This window comes from Cavia porcellus, unplaced genomic scaffold (genome assembly GCF_034190915.1).
Source record: "Cavia porcellus strain 051 isolate PalLab524CR breed Dunkin Hartley unplaced genomic scaffold, mCavPor4.1 scaffold_33, whole genome shotgun sequence".
In the NCBI taxonomy this organism is placed as follows: Eukaryota; Metazoa; Chordata; class Mammalia; order Rodentia; family Caviidae; genus Cavia; species Cavia porcellus.
The window spans coordinates 16,006,994-16,025,740 of NW_026947516.1; the positions used below are offsets into that span (position 1 = coordinate 16,006,994).

The 18,747-nt window shown below is 35.3% G+C and overlaps 1 protein-coding gene across 4 annotated transcripts in view; it reads left to right on the plus strand.

Moving 5' to 3' along the window:
• Glra2 (glycine receptor alpha 2) overlaps nucleotides 1-18,747 on the plus strand; it is a 216,490-nt gene that overhangs the window by 195,343 nt on the left and 2,400 nt on the right. The gene's annotated exons all lie outside the window — the stretch shown is intronic.

Consider the following 18,747-nt stretch of genomic DNA (forward strand, 5'->3'; position numbering starts at 1 on the left):
TAACATAAATCTGTGTAAAAATCCACAACAATAGCCATGCCACCACCTCAACATTCAACTGCCTTGAATTTCTTTTGCAAGATTAGTCAGTCCCCTACCCTTAATCTCAGTCTCAATTAAAGCCTCTGGACATGAGAAAAGTGCAGACAAACTTTCTGCCAAGCCATAACACACATAGTCTGGAGTTCAACAACGAATGTAATCCTTCTTTCCAGCAGAAACCTCCCAAGCTTGGTCTTTACTGGCAGGATTTCTGTCATCATTCTGGTCTCCTGAGCTCTGACCAGAATCTCCCATGCAGAACAGCCTAAGCTGTTTCAGGGCTATTCTTTCAGGTGACATCTCCAAACCTTTCCAAACTCTTCCCAGGAAATACTTCCAAAAGCTCTTGAACATGGTCAGGTACACTCCCAGAAATGACCCCACTCCACTTATACCAAATTCTGTCTGGTTACTTTTCTCTCATTACTGAGACAAAATACTTCATGCACAAAATTAAGAAAAGTTTATTTATATTACAAATTTTGGATGTTTCAGTCCATACTCAGCTGGCTCCAAGGCAGGGTGGTGTGGCACAGGGGCAGCTGTTCACAGCAGCTGCAAACAGCAAGAGCAAACAGGGCAAAAGATGGGGGTGAAACGTCTTCTTCCCGGTCTTACATTGTATATTGGTTCCACCCCTAAGCTGGTGCAAGATTCAGACAACCAATCCCAACACTAGACAAAGAACCAATCATAAACACTAGATTCAGCTGCCTCCATGACTGGCTTGGGGAGCCACCTAGATGCAACTATAACATTAATTGAGTTTAGATTAACTAACTACTGGAAGATTTATCCATAAAACAAAAAATTGGAAAAGAAAATCCACCCTGAAATAAGGATTTATCAAAGGTTTATTGATCATGTATTAGGTATTTGATTCTGAATCCAGTATCAAAGATATCACACACTAATTTATCTCTTTTTTATGGCTCAGATACTTAACTTGAAAAGAAGCATACTTGTGATTTGTTTTATAACAGAGAAGAAACCAGCTGATGAGTAAATGATTCTCTGAAATGGTGTCCCTGAGAATTGTCATCAGGTATGACACTGGTCTCCTGCTGCTGAATCATTACTAAGGTGAAGTCAAAGTGTTTGTTTTTCAAACAGGAGTTACATCCCCAGCATCAGCATTACATTAAATTACAGTGCTACTATTTTTTTTGTTGATTTTATTCCAACAAAACAGTAGATGTTGGGAATTTATGCTGTGATACTGTATATTGCAGATGTTAAGAGAAGTTACAGGCAGCTCATTTCTGAAAGGCTCAGCAACCAAATTACTTAGCACAGCCTACAAAAATTTTTCATCAGCAGTATACTTAGGTTGGCATATTTACTTCAGCTTTTAAATCTGAAAATCCAGCATTCAATCAGGAACCTGTTCAATCCTATATATCTTTAATATTTATTACATTACTTTCTGCCAGGAATTCTAGGTTTGGATACCTAACCATTGAAAGTGTGAACTTTGGCACAATGATGATTTAAACAGTCTGTTTCTGATTACTGTACATAATAAATCACTCAGGAATTTGGAAATAGAGAATGGAGATTAATAGTTTCTGCTACATGATGTTTATGATCTCAGGAAAACTCAAAGGCTGATGGATACTTGACAGCTGCGAGTTACTCATCAGTAAACTTGTTCAGTTGCAGGTCTGGTACATGAATTGGGAGAACTCTAAGACTGGGACTGTTACTTAGAGTGTTTACATGTGATCTTTCCATGTGACATGGCTTCTTCCTCATAGTGGTGGCTCCTTTCATATGGTAGCTCACAACTCCAAGTAAAAGTGCAGAAGTCCACCAGTGAAGGGGACAGAAGATATACCACCTTTTATGAACTAGCATGAGAAGCCATATAGCTTCATTCCACGTCCTTCACAAGCGTGCCAAATTCAAAGTGAAGAAAGATAGACCCCAAAATTCCTAATAGGAAGAGCTTCAAAGTTACACAGAAGAAAATACCTGAATGGAAGAGATGGTAGAAGCTATGCTTGATGAAGATATCCTGTCACAGTCTACCCAATTTCCACTATTCATTTGCCTCCTGCATGCAAAACATACTCACCTTTATTATCAAGACCTTTAATATTAAATGCACATATATAAGAATAGTAATGTGGAAATACAGGGTTTTGTTATTATTGCTATATTATATTCTGGGTGAGAAGAAATAATTGATGACCATTAAAAGGCTTCCATGGGAGAAACTGACTAAGGGATCTGAATGAAAATGCACCTCAAAATCTCACTCATCAGCTGAGATCAAATTCATTACCTCAAGTTAAGTACTTTTGGTACAGTTCAATACAAAACCCTGGGAACTAAAGAAACAAAGTATCTGTCCCACTTACCCAACAAGCAGTATGGAGATATGAATAGAGTAATTGCTATAGAGTCATTCACTCAAAGATAGAAGAAACAAGAGACCGATAAGCAATCACTGGTTAAAAGGAATTCTAAAATCCATAAATGCACAGGTTGGCAGGTCCCTGATTGGGGATACACTCCTTGGAATTTACCTCTGAGTTTTGCTGTGCTTCCTTGGCTCTTATTGTGCTATTTGAGTCATTGTACTCTCTCCACAAGAATTGGCTCTTCTTTGCAATTAAATAAACTCTTTTAGTCTATACATTGATCATAAGAAATTAGGAGTTCTAAAATCTTTTTATTTTATATTGATTTTTATGCTTTAACTACAAGAAGATAAAATTCCCTTAAAAACATCTGCAAGCTTCTTGTGTTTCACTGTAGGATTCATTTCATTGGATTAAAGTCATACCCATGTCTCTTCAAGATAAATCCAGGTTCAATATGACATGGTAAACAAATATTAGAAATTGACTGCACAACATTGTGACTATAATTAATGATGTACTGTGTAAATTGAGGGTCTACAAGAATGGATAGATTCATAGACACATGTGATTTACCAAAACTGAACCAAGAAGATATTAAAATACAGAACAGTCCAAAAACAAGCAAGGAGAATGAGCCAGTAATTTTAAAAACCTACCAAATGAAATCCCAAGACCAGATGAATTCTCCTCTGAATTTCAAAATAACTTCAGAAGAAAATTAAAGTCAGTACTCCTTAAATACTTCCATAAAATTAAAAAGGAAGAAACACTGCTAAATTCATTCCCTGATACAAAAACCAGACAAGGATTTTCAAAAATAATAAGGAAACTAATTTCTTTAATGAACATAGATCCAAAAATCCTAAACAAGGTATTTACAAATAGAATATAACAAATACATAAAACGATCATATATCACAACCACATTCCATGGTTGCAAGGATTGTTCACATATGTAAATCAATAATGTAACACATCAATAAAAGTCAGAATAAAAATCACATAATCATTTCAATAGAGGCCGAAAAACCTTTGATAAAATCTAAACTTCCATGAATGATAAAAAGCTTGAAAATTTTGATATAAAGGACCTTTAAAATGATAAAAGTCATTTATGACAACTCCCCTGCCAACATCGTTGTGGGAAAAACTGAAAACATTCCTACTAAAATCAGAAACAAAACAAAGATTTCTATTTTTTACTTAAAAAAATCAGAATTTCAAAACAAGATAATAGAGAAACAATAATCAATAAATTGTGTGCTGTTATCTTCAGAGTAGCTACTCAGAGTAAAAGATATAGCCATGAGATATTGTACAAACAATATTAGCACAAACCTTTCTTTTCAATCAATTAATAGAAACCAGCAGTATAAATTCTTACCACTCCTGTTCAATATCATACTCAAACATTAGCTAGAACAATTACACAAGAAAAAAGAATAAAAGGGATTCTAATAGAAAATAGAAAATAATAAAATATAGAAGAAAATAAAATAATAAAAAATAGAAGTCAAAATATACTTATATGAAAATGACATAATCCTTTACATATGGATGCAAAAAAAACTGCACCAGAAAACTCTTAGAACTAATAAATAAATTGCACAGTGTCAAGACACAAAATAAATGCACAAAAATCAATAGTATTTCTAACCAGCAAGTATGAAGCCATTGAGAAAAATCACAGAAACAATCTCATTTTTCATAGCTTCAAAAATTAAATGTCTAAGAATTAACTAAGAGCTCTTCCAGTGTCATGGCGTCAACTGCAGTTGAGTTAGTTAGAAATACAGGCAAATGACTTCCGGGAGAACATGGCGGACAGATAGCAGCAGCTACCGAGGCTCTCTGAGAGACCCAGCTTAGAATCCAGGAATGGTGTGGAGTGAGGAATCCTAAACAAGAGGAGATATACCCTGCTGACCCGAAAACGAATTGGGCTGAGAGAAACCAACTGGCAATGCAATCCTGGTGCTATAACAGGAACAGATAAAGCCTCAGCATGGAAGCTGGAGCCCGTGCCATTGGAAGACGTGATTTGGGTTTCCTGCCACCACTGCTGCATCTGAATCGGCTCAGCAGGGAGACGGACGCGTGAAAGCTCTGAGAATGGGAATCAGTGAATGGAGTTGAGAGTGGGACAGGCGGGGAGCCATGCATCGACCTGCAGTGGGTGAGGAAAACTGGGACTCTTCCACGGTCTAGGAGGCTCCAACAGAGAACATTCTGGGACCAGGCAGACTTGCCGGAACAGGGCGCTATAGTGACCTCAGACACATATCCCCCTCTCAAGTGGGATTGATGAGCAGTGCCTAGCCTACGTGATGCTGCTGGCTGAGACCCAGTAGGCTAGCACAACCCAGGTCCCAGTGCCTGCAGGTGCACCCTAGTGGTGAAGCCTTCGGTAGGTTGACCTGGAGGGGCAGGCCCCACATAGGCTGCCTGGTCCGGAACTCCCTGGTGCACTGTGGTGGGTGGGAACAACTAGCCTGTGCAATTTAAACAGAATGTGACCGACAGGGAAGGAAGCTGAAAACAAAATGAAGAAGACAAACTGACATCTAATGACAGAAAAAGAGCTCAACAGAAATGAGGCAGAGAAGATTGGATGATAGGAACAACTATTTTGGAGAAAACGACATCATAATAGGTAATGCTAATTTAATATCATCTTGTTCTGAAGTCCCATCAAGCTTTTGTTCTTCTGTCTCCATAGGCCTTAACATGTTGTATCTTATTGGATTTTATTATATGTGATAGTATAAACAAAAACTTTTATAGACAAGGAGATTATACAGAAACCATTGTTCATTTTCTGTTAGTTGATTCTAAATACCCTGTAATACTATCATTCTCTTGAATGGTTTTACATTGTTTTGATATATTTGATGCTACATTATACAAAGTTATACTCAAAGATTTCAAGGAAAGAGACAATATGGTAACTACTTTTATGTTGGGATTATCTTGTGGTGAAACACTATTTTGCCTAAATGGTTATGTTTTGATCTGCGCTGTTTTGTTGTTATGCCCTCTTTTATCTCAATCTCCATTTTATTATTTACTTTTTTATTTTTATCCTTTTAATTAAGGGAAAAATAAATTTAAAAATAGCAGGATATATTATAGTAACCCACTTTGATTTTCTATTAACTTGATTTGAAGCCCTGTATTGCTCTCACCATCTTGTTTTGACTGATGTTCCTCTATTCTGTTTTGCTTGATAGTACCAGGTTCGAAAGTTTAGGCAACAGCTGTGAATATAGTGGAATTCATTATGACGCCCATTCTGGTTGACTATTATCTACTTTTGAACACCTATAATGTCTCCAAGATTTTGGTTCTGTTGGTTTCGTTCTTTACTGTTTTGTTCAATTTTATTATAATTGATGATATAGGCAATTCTATTTGAGATAGGGGAGGCATTATGGTAAACATTGTTGATCACCTTGTATTATGCTTTTACATTATCTATTATGTCCACCCTTTTGATTTGACCGACTCTGTTCTGTTATGTCACATTTAGTTTTACTTTCTTCCAAAAAAGTAATAAGAACTGTGGGAGCAATAAAACCCAAAAAGTGTAATAGTCATTGTACAAAAGAGAGGAAAAGAAAGTACTCTAAATGATATAACTGCATGTATATTTAAGTGTATAAGATAGACAATGATATTACTGAGTTTTGTTGGATCATTGAACAGAACTGTTTGCAGTCTCACCGTTTGAATGTCCACTTTATATGCTTTAATTTTGTAATTTGAACAAATATTTCTAAGATGACAATATGTAATCCATTAACTAGTGATTTCCTACTGTTTATTTTTTTCTCTAAAATTCTGTATAACTTGTACACTTTTTCTGCTTTTTTTCTTTTTCTCCTTAAATAAAATTAAAAAAAAAGAATTAACTAAGATAGTGAGAGATCTCTATAATGAAAAACCATAATTTCTTTGAAAAAAGGGACTGAAGTGGACTTACAAATTCCAAAGACATGTCCTGTTCTTGGATAGGCCAAAGTAATATTGTCAAAATGGACATATCACAAAAACATGATATTTAGGTTTAATGTGATCCTCATTAAAATATTATCAAAATTTTTCATAGAACTGGAAAAATAGTTGCAAAATTTATATGGAATCAGAATACTCAGAATAACAAAGCAATCCTGGGCAACAAGTAAGGAGGTATTTCAATCTCATAGTTCAAATTATACTGCAAAACTACAGTAGTAAAAAAAGCATGGTGTTGGTACAAAACAGACATATTGACCAATGGAATAAAACAAAAGATTCACAAACAGCCTTGGTCACCCTCATCCATCTAATTTTCACCAATGGAGTTAAGAATATATACTGGAAGACAGCCTCTTTAAAAATGGTGCTAGGAAAACTGCTTAACCCTATGCAGAAGATCAAATCTAGATCCATATTTCCCACCCTGTACTAAAATCAAACCCAAAATGTCCAAAGCAGAGATATAAAAGCAGACATACTGAATATACTAAAAAATTGGTAAAACTCTTAAAGATATAGGCAATCACTTCCTGAACAGAACACCAATCACATAGGAAATAATTCCAAGAATCAACAAATGTGATTATATTGAATTAAGAAGCTTCTGCACAGCAAAGAAAATGACCAAAGGAGTGAAGAGACAACCTACAGAATGAGAAAAAAAATCTTTACCAGCTCCTCCTCAGACAGCAGATTAATACCTACAATATAGAAAGAAATAAAAAATATTGACTTCCAAAAGTAAAAGGTCCAGTCAAAAAATGGACAATTCAATACACACGGCTCAGCAGAAGAAATAAAAGTGACCAACAAATACATGAAAAATATTCAGCACCTTTGGCCATTAGAAAAATTCAAATTAAAACAATGCTAAGATTCTACCTCATTCCACTAAGAATGGTCATCATCAAGGATTCAAAAACAAGTACTGGCCAGGATGTTGAGACAAAGAAACCCTTCTATACTGTTGGCAAGAATGTAAACTAGTATAACCACTTTAAAAATAAAGATGAAGATTCTTTATAAAGCCAAAAATAGAAATGTCATTTGAGTCAGAATACCGCTTCTGTGTAGCTTCCTAAAAGAGTGAAAGACATCATATTAGAGTAATCCATGCATACCCATGTTTTTAGCAGCACAACTCACAATAGCTAAATCATGGAAGCAGACTATAAATCCATGAATAGATGAATGAATAAAGAAAATGTGGCATATATATATAAGTACTACTCAGCCATAAAGGAAGATCATTTTCAGTTATCTGTAGGAAAATTGATGAATCCTTAGACCATACTACTAAGTAAAATATGTCAGTCAAAAAGGTTAAATACTGCATGGTTTCTGTAATAATAGAAACTCAAAATATAAATAACTCAAAGACCAAAATAAAACAAACATTTTAAGAGGCAGGGAGGCAGAAATGAGAAAGGGATCTAGAGAAGAAAGGAGAGGGCAGGGGAAAAGTAGGAATAAAAATGATCAAGATACTAAAATCTCGAGCTTAGTGTAATTTGTATGTATTGTAAATACATGTAATAAGTGTAATATAAAAATAATTTATATTTCAGAGTTACTAAGAAAATTTTAAATGTTCTCATTTTAAAATGATAGTATATGGAAAGATTGATATGTTAATAAGTTTGATTTATTCATTCCTCAATGAGACATATTAAACATCACATTATGCTCCATAAATATATATAATTAGCTTCTAAAATTAAAAACAAAGATATACCTTCCTTTATTATTGGCTCTCTGTAAGGCTGATATGGCAAAATACCCTTAATATTCTTATATTTTTTAAAGGAGAGAATCTGCCAAGTATGCTCTGATGATCCTGTCCATCAGGAAGAGTTTATAAGTTTATGGTTTAGATACTTCTCAGATATGAATGAAATCTCTAACAATCCCATCATGGACATAGACATTCCTGTGTGACTCATTCTTATTTAAAAGAAAAAGGCTTTGTAGGTAGCAAAGGATTGATTCTGGAATTTTTAACCTTTACTCCAGTTTGTGCTTGGACATATAATAGCCTGTTCTTTAGTTTTGTTTTTACTCTTTCAGTTTATCTGTAACTAAAGCTAAAAGACCCCAATATTCTGCCTGGAAATCTCCTTAACTAGGTCATCAGATTTATTATATATATTTTCTAATTTTCATATGAAACAGTGTTAATAAAATACCTACCATTCTTCAGCTTTTCATAACAGTTGCCTCTCTCTCCTCCAAGCTTTCCAGATATCACCTTGAGATCACTCCAGGTTTTGACAGTTGCCTGGTCCGAAAGACATTACTACAAAATTTAAATTTTTAGTACAGGGTCAATTATCAATGCATCTATTTATTATGGCTTGATAAATATTCCAAAATTATAATGGCTTAAAACAACAATAAGATCATTATCTATCATGGTTTCTGTACGTCAAGAATTCGGGAAAATTTCAGTTGAGTTGTTCTCTCCATTGGGTGCAGTTAGACAATAGACCAACTTGGAACACTTTGAAGCTCGCAAAACACCTTTCTTTCCTGTTAGAGTATCAATCCACCTGAAGTTGTTCTCCCTACATGGGTTGATTTAAGTTTTTATTGCATAGTAATCTCAGGACAGCCAGACAAGTGATATGGAAGCTCATGGTTCACAAGTTCCAGCAAATCAGGCTAAAGTTTATCATTTATTATAGGCTAGCTTCAGAAGTTACTTAATGTCATTTTCACTATATTCTGCTTACTAGAAGCAAGATACAAGCCCACTCAGACTCAAGAAGGAGACAGACTCCATGTCTTAGTGAGAAGAGTGTCAATGGTATAGGAAAAACACATGGGATGAATGACATACTTGTCATCATTGGCAAACACAATGTGACTTCCACATGAGTACAAGGAAGAGAAAGACATATGACTTGTTTCTCCTGTCTTTTTTTTTTTTTTTTTTTGGACAACAGTCTTAGTTACTTTTATCATTGCTGAGACAAAATGTTCAACACCCAAAATTAAAAAAAGGAAAGGTTTATTTCACAACTCGTAGAGGTTTCATGTCCATAGTCAGCTGGCTTCAAGTTAGGGAAGAATGGCAGAGGGGTATCACAGAGGACAAAGCAGATGGGAGCCAGTAAAGCAGCAAGCAGCAGCAACATCAACAGTAGGCAGAAACAGCTGCCTTCTTTTTGTCCTTTATATTCCACCCAGGCTGTAAGCTTACTGTTTGGTGCCACTCATACCCAGCATCACATCCTTATACACATTCACATGCCCTAATTCACCCAGCTTTGAAACTCTCCACCTATAATAGGCATGAGGCTTTGGGAGGACATCTAGTACAAGCCATAACAATGACAGGCTACTTGCCATCCACATGGTCTTTTGAGAAGGCCCTCTGGTATAAACATATGGAGGTCCCACCTGAAGATTCAAATCAGAGCTATTCTATAAAACTTGCTTTAGCCTACTGAGCTGAATATCAGCTGATCACTGGCATCAAAAGAAAGATTTGGAATTCACAATTATTCGCAAATATTTCCATATCTGAGAACTCAAGGAGTATTTAAAACTACAATCTTAGAAGGCTTGGTGTTCAATAGTTGGGTTTTTATTGTTGTTGTTCAAACAATAACAAACATTTGTTGCATAAGTTGCCTTCAGTATTTTTTATGTGTGCCTTAAAAACAGTTTGGAGTGGATAAGATGGCCAGTAATGTGTTAACATATATCTAAGTCTATGCCTCTAGGTGAGATTTTTCACTTGAGTTTCATGTATATAGTTACATACCCCAAGTTTCCATTTGAATGTCTCAAGGTAATACCTCAAACACATTATCTTCTCACAACCTAATAAGATCTTTTAGTGCTTTCTTTCTTGTTGAATGGCACCATCATCCAGCTAATAGTTTAAGCTGAAGTTAACTTTGACAACTTATAACCAAAGTTTACAAATGTGCATGTGTATATATGTATATGTGTTTGGCTGTGTGTATATATAATTTATTTGCTCATTAATATATTCCTCACCAGAATATATGCATCAAAAAATCGAAGATGCTTGTCTTCCTGTTCACTGCTATATCACTGCCACAACTAAAAGGTGCTCAATAAATATTTATTTAAAATATGAGTAAAGAAATGACAGGTGGCAAGTAATGAATCATGGAAGTTTCTTCTTCCAAAATCAATGATAACAATGTCTTCCATTGAAAAAGATATGGTCTGTTGATATAATTTTCTTGTAGAAAATCTGCTTTCCATAATCTGCTCAAAATGACACTTTAACATTTTAATTCATTTCACCACATATGTCATTAATCAACAGGATATATTTGCTCTTCTTTATTTTAACTTTGCTCTGCAAAGCTCACTACAACTCCTAATACAAACTCTTGAGTAGAAGTCATTATGGATTTGATAGGGGCAAAATTTCACATATATCAAAGGCTTCTAGTATTTTTGGAATCAGATAATTTTGGAATTAGTCAGATTTGGATTTGACTCTCACATTCTAAATTTACTGTATTAGCGATATAACTTTGCAAAATCATTTATCTTCTATTAGTCTGTTTCCCTAGGAATCATGTGACTTGCCAGGATGGTTTGGTAATAGAATTAAGTGTGGTTTTAAAAGCATGGCATATAGTCACAATGAATAAATGATACCTATTTATTATTCATATCTTCTCATAAGACCTTATGATAAGAAGAAGAAATTGAGACCCCCAAAACGGAATTTCCCAAGACCGTCACTGTTCCTTGTATCCAGGTTATAAAAGCATCCAGGTTTACAATTAAGCATCATTTAGCCATCGTTCATTTGGGGAAGTTTTTCATTGAAATCTCACTGTGCTTTGACTCACACTGTTTCCTGAGGAAGGCTGGAAATGCTATTATGTCCTTGCATTGATTGAAACTCGCTATGAAGTTCAGGTCCAACTGAACACTTTCCTGTTCCAATAAAAGGGAAACTAAGTCCAATCAAAGAATCTGGGTGACAGATGCATTGGAAAGAATTTCTTCTACCCTAGTTTGTAGGGACCCTTTATTTCTTGCTTTCTGGGGCATTAAAGAAACATCAGAGATATTATTTCTACTAAAACATTTCATTTTATAGATACTATGTTCTTTCATTATATAAAAATCATTTTAGTACAACAATTTCCTAAAATTCAATTATGTTGATATTTAAATTCCATTTCACATCTACACAACTTATTCTTAACCCGAGCTACTAAATTTTATAAGTAAAAACTGATGTAAAGTAAATAAAAAAGATAATAAATCTCAAATGGATAGCAGAGTGACATCCAATACAGTAATTGGCATGTACTGAACCTGGCGAGATGATTCATTTTCTGATGAGTTTAATCAGAAAATAATGAAACAAGGTGAGCTAGAATTGTTTACTGCTCAGTTATAGAGGTTGGTATATAAGCAGCAACAATAAGCTAATTGAATTTCTAGCTAATTAGGAAAGTGGAGAATATGTGCCTACAATTCTTTTCTTATTAGCAGAGTCTGACTCTTCCTATGAATATGCGCAACTAAACTGTGTCCTCAGATTTTCCTTTATTTTAGCTTCATTTTACCCATGTCTCAAACTCATCTTCATTTTGCCCTAATATGGGATTCTTACCATAGTACTATAACATTTTATTCTTAACCTGCAAGAAAGGCAATTAGCTATTCAATATAACATAAAATTTTCACATTTGTTGTAATCATGTTTTCTGAATCAAAACCATACCTGTTAATGTGGATAAACTTGTATATGTAAATGGATTCAATATGTCGTAATGGTAAATGATAAGATCCTTAGACTAGTATTCACATCTCCTGCATATTGAAAAATTAAATGGATATCTATTACCTACAACAGATTTATTTTTGTGGTGGAAATTTTGAAGAATTGATTTAGTTAACTGTAACTATGCTTAGAAGCATAATTTGAAATACCACTGAATGAATACAAAAAGTATTTTTCAGTATTGAGGAATCCTTCTTAAAATGATTTTGTTCGTTATTCAGCAAACATTTATTAAATATACACAATTTACATGACTGTGTGCACATGGCACGCTTTTTTTTAGCCTTGTTAGTTAACTGAATGAGTTCATCTCTTCAGCTCTCCAGTCACAGTACATAGGAATAGGCCATAGAAATTAAATGAATCAGTCTGGGAAGAAAAGTGAACATGTATATTTAGGATTACTTTTGTTTTATGTGCTAAAAATAGGTTACCAGCTAATTACATTTTCTAATCCATTAGATGCTCTGTTCAAAATAATTTTCTCACTCAAGTAACTGACTATATATTTAATCATAATTTTCAATATGCTTTTAAAGGTGAGTACAGCAGTTTGCAAGATTCTACACCAAGGAAAGAAAAAAGTGCAGAATAATTTTAGGCAATAAGGGAAATATATTTTAAGGGATTGTTTCCATTTGAGAAGTAACTTTAGACTTAATGATATAGAATAGATTTGCAGAGCAAGATGATGGATTGATAAGTAGCAAGGTAAAGAACCTCTCTGAGAGGAAACAGCACAGATGCTAGAATTTAACACCATGGAGAAGACCAGACAAAAGGAGAGGGATTCTCGTGACCAAGGAAGAAACTAAGGAAAAAAAAGAAAAGAAAAATGTGGATGTAAGCCTGGAGCCAGATGCACTCTCACTGGAGCCAGTCAGACTTGTGGTCGCACTGAAATCAAGGGTTGGCATGCCCAAGAACCTTGGCGGGAGAATGCATCACAACAGAGAATGGAGCTGGCATGGAGATCTGCCCTGGCCCACAGTGAGTGCTCAGAATTTGGTCCTCCCACAGGAGGGTGTGACCTGGTGGGCAACATTTTGGAATCAGGCAGGACAGGCCTGAACCTGGAACTATAGCAGCTTCACTTGGCCGCTCGTGGCAGGGAGCAGATTGGTGGGAACTGCTTGGACTTACTCCCACCCCTATGTGGGACCAAATAGCCAGGGACAAAGTTATCTCAGAAGCTGTCCTGAACCAGTACTGTCCATGCAGCACACACTACCGTGTTGAAGATCCCCGGTGGCTGAATGGCTGGGGGGGGGGGGCACCCTGCACTGCCCCTACTTGTACCTCAGTGATCAATAGCAAACTAGAGAGGGCAGCAGTCCCTAGCCAGCATGCTTCACCATAATCATAACCCAATACAGAAAAGGCCTGAGAACTCAAGTATATATTTGTCTGGAAGAAACCAGAAACATGACAAAAGAAAGAAACAAAAAAAGTCTCCAGCTTCCAACCCAAACAATATGGGTCCAGGAGAGGTAAAGACAGAAGAGATCAAGGGCAGCAAACCTGCAGTATCAGCATCAGCAGCATCTGACATAAAGAAATATCTAAAATATGTAAAAGAAATATCATAAAGAATATTATAAAAGAACTCAAAACAGAAATACTAATACAAGTAAAGCAAAATACAAGAAAATTAATAAAAGAAATGCTAAACACCTCTCAAGAAGACACAGATGGAAGAATTGAGGAGCACATAAAAGGAGGGAAACGTTCGATGAAGAATCTAAAAAAATCTAGAATACATGAAACAGATTCAAAGAGATCACTAGGAAATTAAAAACTCCATTGAAAGCTGGCAAAAGTGCTTGAAAGAAACTAAAGATAGACTATCAAAACTTGGAGACAGGTTTGCTATGTGTGATTGCAAAAGGAAACATCTCTTAAAAATAACAAGGAACCAGGAATTAACAATACAAAGAATAGAAAACAAGAGAATCTATAACTTCAGAAAAAAATGTGAGTGAAGAAGCAGGGATAAACACAAATGAAATACAAATGCTATTCACAGAAATAATTAAGGAAAACTTCCTAAGCATAGGAAAAGGAAATGATGTTCAGATATATGCGACATACAGAACTCCAGCCAGGTATAACCAAAACAGATCTACACCCTGACATATAATAATCAAGATCCCAGAAATTCACCACAAAACAGAATATTAAAAGCTGTCAGAGAAAAGAAACAGATCACCTATAAAAGAAAACCCATCAAAATCATGGCAGACTTCTCAACACAAACCATCAAATCAAGAAAGCTTGGAGCAAAGTTTTCCAATCCCTGAAAGAAAATTAACCTCCACCCCAGATTGATGTACCCTGAAAAACTATCTCTCAAAATTAATGGAGAAATAAGATGTTTCCATGACAAAAAGGAACTGAGGGAGTTTGTGACCACCAATCCAACCCTATAAAAAATACTGGACCTTCTAGAGAGAGAAAAAAAAAAAAACACCAGGATTTCAGAAACAGTGGCAGAGAGGCCTCAATGAACAGGGCAGACAGTGGAATGAGGGGAGAAAGTAGACAACCAATGGCAGAAAAATAACATAGCAGAGATGAGGCAGAGAAGGTTGGCTATAATCTCTAACATAGATGGACTTGATACACTAACAAAAAGAAACACAGGCAGAGTAGGTCAGGAGATAGGGTCTATCAAGGTATTGTGAATAGGAAATACAATCAACCTGAAAGAGGGTTTATGAACTGAAAGTCAAAGATAAGAAAATAACGCTCTATGTGACAGGGAACTAGGGAGAAATAGGTGTAGCTCCAGCAGCTGAAGATAGGTTGGAAAGACATGACACTTTATTGCAGTGAACTATTTAGCTATAATGTTTTTTTTTTCTTTTTCATTTTTATCGGTATCAGGGATCGAACTAACGACTGCCTGCTTGCAAGGCAGGTGCTTATGCCGCTGAGCTAAATCCCCAGCCCCTATTTAGCTGTAATGAAGGAAAATCTTGAGGCTTCAGGCTTTTGTAGGTAAAGGAATAAAACCTTAGATCAAGCTCAGGAGTAAAAAGGGTTTTGAAGGCTTTTGAAGTTCTATAATGTCTCCAATGCTATGTTTTTATTGATATTGTTCTGTACTACTGTGTTCAATTTTACTATGCCTGATGATATAGACAATTCTATTGAAGATAACCAGAGGCATCATAGTAACCATTGCAAATCACCTTGTATTTAGGTTTTAATCATCCTTTTGTTTTGAATGATCCTGTTTGTTTTCTTTCTCATTTGGTTTTGCTCTTTTCAAAATAAAAAAAGAACAGGTTTGCATTTTAGAGGTGAACATTAGAACTCATCAATCTAGTTCCAACTCTTTTGTATTAGAATCACTGGCTTTTTAGAAACATAGGTTTTTAATTCTCTTCCCTGATTCTGATTCATTTGGGCTGAAAGGAGCTGGGAGGAAGGACCAATATAAATATAGTTTTAAAATGTTTATAGCAACCAAAGCTAAAATGCACAGCTCTAGGGGCACCCTTGAAATTTTTAATACAAAGCCCCTGAAAGTAGTTTGCCTAATGTAAATAGAGGTTATCAGCCAGTCTAGATCTGTCTTTGCTAAAGAAAACTACACAATTTCTACTTCACTAACACACTGGTTGGGACCTAATTAACCAATTTACAATAGTTAAGAAGTTCAGACTATGTATTACCCAAGTGAAATCAAGTGTCCTCCTCCTTATATCCAGTGTGCTTTGTTTCTTGCTAATAACTAAGTATTCAAATGGTTATGGAAATCTGAGTGATTAATATACCTGTTAATTGCACATTTCTAAAAAAAAACTTCCCTTATTTGAAACTCTTGCATTCATAAAATATATCATTTACATTTTAAGGGAAAGGAAACATTATTTGAATCTGAGTTCAATTTAAATCTTGATAATTGAGTTTACATAGCTGCATGCATATAAATATCCAAATTTCAGACTAAATATTCTTTGCCAGCTTCCTGACATAATTTTGGCCTTTTGGCTTCTTCTACTGAATTCTGAAAATTCCATGCAAGTAGAGGCCTTGTTTAACTTCATTCACTGTCTCCTAGAATGTGGTACAATGTTTGTCCTAGACTCAGCACTCAACAATTAATTGATGAAGGAAAAATCCTTTATTATTTTTTATTAAAAAATGAGGCAGAGTGCCTTGAACCAACTTTTGTAGGACAATGTCACATAAATAAAAATAATTCAAACATAACTTTACAATGTAGTAGGTTCACAGTTATTTTTACAAGAATTTTGGACTGCATTTTGTAATTATAAATGGGCTGATTAAAGTATATAATGAATGTGTTTTATTGGTTACACTAGAAGCATTCATTAATAAGAATTAATAACATATCAAGTAAATGAACCCTCTGTTTTCTAGCCTGATTTTCTTAGAGACCAGATCTACGTGGAAGAGTGACATGAAGTGTTTAGCAATTATTCACACCTGTTATCCACGCAGCTCAAATTCCAATTCATTGCCAAGTTGCAGTTCAATAATCAGCCATGTTCTGAATTATCCTCACCAGAGATACTGTATCACAATGACAATGCTGATCAACCAAGGGCCCCAAGGACTCCTGAACTTTTGTCTTCATTTGCAGGCTGCATGTACTTCCCACAGAAGGAAGCAGAACCTGGTTACTAATCTAGCAAAATGAGTCACATGGAAGCTAATCTATCCTCCTTTTAGGTTATGAAGTCACTCAGCTGAGGACATACACTAAAGTCTAATCAAACCATTCTGAAGTCCTTGCACTTCTTTTTAAGCCATGTGTTCTCTCACTCCCAAGTTTATACTCAGTGAAGTTTAATTAACTGAAAAACCTCTTCACACATTCCTTACTTATCTTAGGATAGTCTGTTGAACTTACAAATCTCATTAGTGTTCAAGATACAGTTTGTCCTTTTCTCATGTTTTGGGTTACAGTCAAACTCTGATTCATATTATGATAAAAGTTCTCCATTTAGTATGGCTTTTGTATATAGCTGAAGGCATCGATTTAACAATGGTAAAATGCAATTCATACAAAGTTTTCTTGTATTTTGCGAAAGAACTGTCACCAGGTAGCCCAATTCCTTGCTTCAATGATAATCAAAATTAAAACAAAGGCAACAACATAAATTTATAAACAAAATTTTAATTGGAAAGTAAGATAAAAGTGGAAAATACTGGCTTGAGTAGATGAAGAAGGCACAGTTTTGATGAAGAAAATCAAGCTGGTTGATTAAGAAAGAAAAAAGGACCAGTTTTATAGGATGCTGCACTGGGTTAGGATGTAGTTCATCATTATCTCAGTTCTTTTGTTACAGCGCTGAGAAATCCTTAGGGCTTGTGTGCAATTTAGTATCCAGTGACGACTGTTCCTATTTGGGGGAAAGGGGTTAGTCTCAGTCTTATGGAGGCACTACTAGAATCCATGGTGACTATAGGTTTAACGCAATGACTGAAGACTTATAGGTACCTATTCCAGGGGGCCTGGAACAAAATATCATAAACTCTGGTAGCTGAATGTCCATGCAAATCTCTTATCTTGATGTTCTAGTCTCAAAGTGGAGTGAGCTAGGTTAGATAAATTTAGGACTAATAAACCTTGAATTAACAATTTTTAGACAGGCATTCCTTTAGTGATTAACACGCCTATTTGAGGAGCTGAGTAGGGATCTGATTCAAAGTTTAAAGGTAATAAAGGAGACATACAAAATAAAAACACAGGTGTCAACTTTTTGTTTGTTTGTTTGCTACCAGGGATTGAACTAAAAACTTTGCACTTTCCAGGCAGGTGCTTTGGCCACTGATTTATATTCCCAGCTACTGGAACGTCAATTTCTGTTCAGTTTTTACTACCCACCGTACACCTATAGACCCAAGTGGAGGTTTGGTTCTTTGTTTTAACAAACATAGCTTTATATCTTTGCCTCTTCTACCTCAGAGGGAAAAGAAACCATGCTTTTAATGAGTAACAGATTAAGGGCCCACAAGCTTGTTAGTCCTCTGCCCCTCTGCAATGATCCCCAGTAGCTTTACTTCCACACCAAGTTTATTCTTGGAGACACTATGCCAAAGCCATCCTGGCTGTAATAATTCATCTGGTTACTGAGGTCAATAGGATTGTTTGTAAGAGTGATGGGGTAAAGAATAGTACATACTATACTTTCAGTAAGCAAACAGTCCTGAGCTGGGGCCCAGCAGTGCAACTGCCCTTTATCCCTGAAAGTCTCTATCTTATAATCATTATTATTATCTCATAAGATAAAGAATACAGCAGGGGTTGCATGGTATTGTCAAGGCAGTAATCTAGTTACAAAAGAAGATGATCCAACCAATGGATATTTATGGTTAACTTAGTATTAAGCAGTTTATTTCAATCTGAACTTTTCAACACCACTATTTGATTCCCTCTTTTGACTCAATCACATATCCAGGTCCTGCATGTTTGTCTCTAAGGCTATTTTCTTTTTATACCAAGCCATAAATACAATTTTCAGTCTTTTATCTAATCAACGAAGAAATAAT